The following is a 4,103-nucleotide window of genomic DNA, read 5'->3' as shown; positions in this document are numbered from 1 at the left end:
TGGTAGAATTTTACCAACTGATTACCCATCTTAATGTAATTATGTCTTTCCATGATGCTATATTGATGTACTGTAGTTTTCCATTGTAAATAAAACCTTAATTTGCTTTTATTAACGCACTTCAAAGACAGGAGGAAACTTTCCATAATTGTTTACTTTGTGTGCGAACAGTAATACAGTAATGGATCTTCATAGAGGAATTTTGCACAAAAACTTGTGGAGTTCTGTTTGAAACCAAATGATGTGTCTCTTGTCACCTTAGATTAATATTTTTCATTGTTTCTTAATCAAATTTGCTGTAAGTTTTTTTATATCTCTCGAACTTTGGGATTTATGGGGAGCAACAAAATGAGTAGAAAGAACTAAAGACAAAGTCATCAAATTATCTAGTTCTAAACAGCAATATCGTTGACAATGTGTGAAAAGTGGCACACTCATTTTAAAGAAGTAGCACACTTTTTCATAACTAAAAAAATAAATATTAAACACACATTAAAGCCATTCCTTAAAAAACAGTTCAGGCTCAAATCTCAGCGGGAATGAAATTTATTTATTTTTTATTAATTATACCCTTCACCACTACTGTGGTACAGGGTATAATAAGTTTGTGCATTTGCATGTAACGCCAAGAAGGAAAAGTCTGAGACCGATCGTCTTAGAATTAAATTGTGAGTCGATTTAGCGATTTCCGTCTGTCTGTCCGTCTGTCTGTCTGTTGGTGTATTTTTGTGTGCAAAGTACAGCTCGCAGTTTTAGTCCGATTGTCCTAAAATTTGGTATAGGGTCCTGTTTCGGCTCAAAGACGATCCCTATTGATTTTGGAAAAAATCGGTTCAGATTTAGATATAGCTGCCATATATATTTTTCACCAAATTACATACATCCGAATATTTTATGAGTCTCGAAAAACTTGCAAAATATCAGCCAAATCGGTTCAGATTTAGATATAGCTCCCATATAAAGTTTTCGCCCGATTTACACTCATTTGCCCACAGAGGCCAATTTTTTACTCCGATTTAGTTGAAATTTTGCACAGGGAGTAGAATTAGCATTATAGCTATGCGTGTCAAATTTGGTTGAAATCGGTTCAGATTTAGATATAGCTCCCATATATAGCTTTCGCCCGATTTACACTCATATGACCACAGAGGCCAATTTTTTGCTATGATTTAATTGAAATTTTGCAAAGGGAGTGGAATTAGCATTGTAGCTATGCGTGCCAAATTTGGTTGAAATCGGTTCAGATTTAGATATATCTCCCATATATAGCTTTCGCCCGATTTACACTCATATGACAACAGAGGCCAATTTTTAACTGCGATTTAGTTGAAATTTTGCACAGAGAGTAGAATTAGCATTGTAGCTATGCGTGCCAAATTTGGTTGACATCGGTTCAGATTTAGATATAGCTCCCATATATATGTTTTTCTGATTTCGACAAAAATGGTCAAAATACCAAAATTTTCCTTGTTAAATCGCGACTGCTTAGTCGAAAAGTTGTAAAAACGACTCTAATTTTCCTAAACTTCTAATACATATATATCGAGTGATAAATCATAAATAAACTTTTGCGAAGTTTCCTTAAAATTGCTTCAGATTTAAATGTTTCCCATATTTTTTTTACTAACATTGTGTTCCATCCTAGTGCATTAGCCGACTTAAATTTTGAGTCTATAGATTTTGTAGAAGTCTATCAAATTCTGTCCAGATCGAGTGATATTTAAATGTATGTATTTGGGACAAACCTTTATAATTTATAGCCCCCAACACATTTGACGGATGTGATATGGTATCGAAACTTTAGATCTACAAAGTGGTGCAGGGTATAATATAGTCGGTACCGCCCGACTTTAGACTTTCCTTACTTGTTTTTTTTTTAATTAATTTTCTGTTTTTATACCCACCACCATAGAATGGTGATGGGGGTATAATAAGTTTGTCATTCCGTTTGTAACACATCGAAATATCGATTTCCGACTATATAAAGTATACGATATAACGATGTCCGTCTGTCTGCCTGGATGTCTGTTGTGTAAGAACGCTACAGCCTTCAATAATAAAGCTATATTGTTTAATTTTTGCACAAACTCGTTTTTTTTATCTCCAAGCAGGTCAATTTCGAAGGTGGGCTATATCGGTCCATGTTTTGGTATAGCCCCCGTATAAACCGACCCCCTGATTTGGGCCCTTGGGCTTCTAGAAACCGTATTTTCTATTCGATTTGCCTTAAATTGGAAACCTCGAGGTATTTTAGGACCAGAACTAAGTGTGCCGAAAATGGTGCCTATCGGTCCATGTTTTGGTATAGCCCCCATATAAGCCGATCTCCTGAGTTTACTTCTTGGGCTCATAGGCTATGTTAGGACCACAAACAGGTGTGCCGCATATAGTGTGTATCGGTCTATGGTTTGCTATAGCCCCCATATAGCCCGATCTCCCGATTTTACTTCTTGAGCTTCTAGAAACATATGAAGTTTTTCTTTTGAGTGTAAATAATAAAACAAACCACATTTATGCAACGCGTACTATTTTTATTAAATATTTATATTTTTTAGCATTATTTTAACATAAATTTCATGAGCAACAAAATCGGAATTGTTTTCATTAAAAAATAATTTCTTAAAATATCAAATAATATATAAACATTTATTTTGTATTTTTAATACAAAAATGATGAGTACTTTTTATATGATTACATGCAAAACTTACATATATTGACATTTGTATTTGTTCTAAAAATATTTTACTAGCATTCTATGAAAGTCCTTTTTAAGTATTGGCTAAAGGCTGGTGTAAGTTCGTGGCAATTTTTGATTTTCTTCTGCGAAACATGAACTTAGAATCGGCTTTAAAATACAACTTTTGAATTTTTATTTATTATAAAATAAATGTTTATGTTTTTTTTTGTATCAAAATCCAAAATTTGAATATGCACTATCTCAAACAATTGTCCGTACACCAAACTGTTAAAGCTATATTTCAATGTATCTCAGAAGCTATATGGCTGATTCGTTTCAAGTAAATTGCTTGAATAAATATTTTCTATTTTATACCAAAACAGATCGAATAAAATCAAATTATCTAGTTTCTGAGATACGATGAAATATATTTGCAATAGTTTGGTATACGGACAATTGTTTGAGATAGTGTATAAGAAGTTTTAATGGAATAATGCATATGTGCATTACTACACGCACAGAAAAAACATGTTTGGACATGGTTGCCGCATCCATTTAATGCTTATCTAGAGTAGGTAATTGTCGCGAAAACCATGTATTTTGTCTTTGTAAAAATAAGTTTCCAGCGGAGAAAAATATATGTTGCCAATAAGAATTTAAATGGTTCTCAAATGCCACAAACATGTTCTATTATTTAAATGATAGAATTTGAGACCATTACATGGTCGGGAAAATCATGTATATGACCATTCAATTTTTTTACTTTTTTGCAGAGAAAAAAGTATTTTTATAGGTTACGTATAGACATGTCTAGAACCATTACATGACCATAAAGACCATGTACATTGTTTTCGTCACCATTTAATTTTTTAACTTGTTTGCAGCGAAAAGAATTTTATAAAAACATTGAGCAGGTACACACGATATTCATTTTGAGCGTCGGTCGTGTGTTGATTGTTTCTTGGAATGGACGGAGAATACGGAATTATTGTGTTTTGTGTTAATTTATTTATTCAGAAGTGGCACGTGGTTTTATGTGAACACAAAAAAGGAAAGTGTAATTGAAAAAAATGTACCTGTTTTTTGTTATTTGCAGTTACATGATGTCTGCGTTGATACATTTGATGGGCACGAGGTAAATATGGAATGAATACTTATTGTTGAAATTGAACCAAAATAGAGTGTGTAAAAATATGTGATGTTTGCTTGCACGACATTATAAATACAAATAAACAATGAATTAGTTTATAAATAAATAAAGTTAATTTTGTGTTTTCTTTTCTCAAGTGGCGTCCTTTTTTCGACGACGAAAAAAGTTTTTTCATAAAGATCAAAACATTTTAGGTTGTGACTATGTTCTTTTAACTAGAAGAAAAACATTTTTGACAAATACCATAACAGTTTAGATCGTGACCATTGTCTTTT

Source organism: Haematobia irritans, chromosome 5, assembly GCF_050003625.1.
Source record: "Haematobia irritans isolate KBUSLIRL chromosome 5, ASM5000362v1, whole genome shotgun sequence".
NCBI classification, from domain to species: domain Eukaryota; kingdom Metazoa; phylum Arthropoda; class Insecta; order Diptera; family Muscidae; genus Haematobia; species Haematobia irritans.
This window is presented reverse-complemented; position numbering follows the sequence as displayed.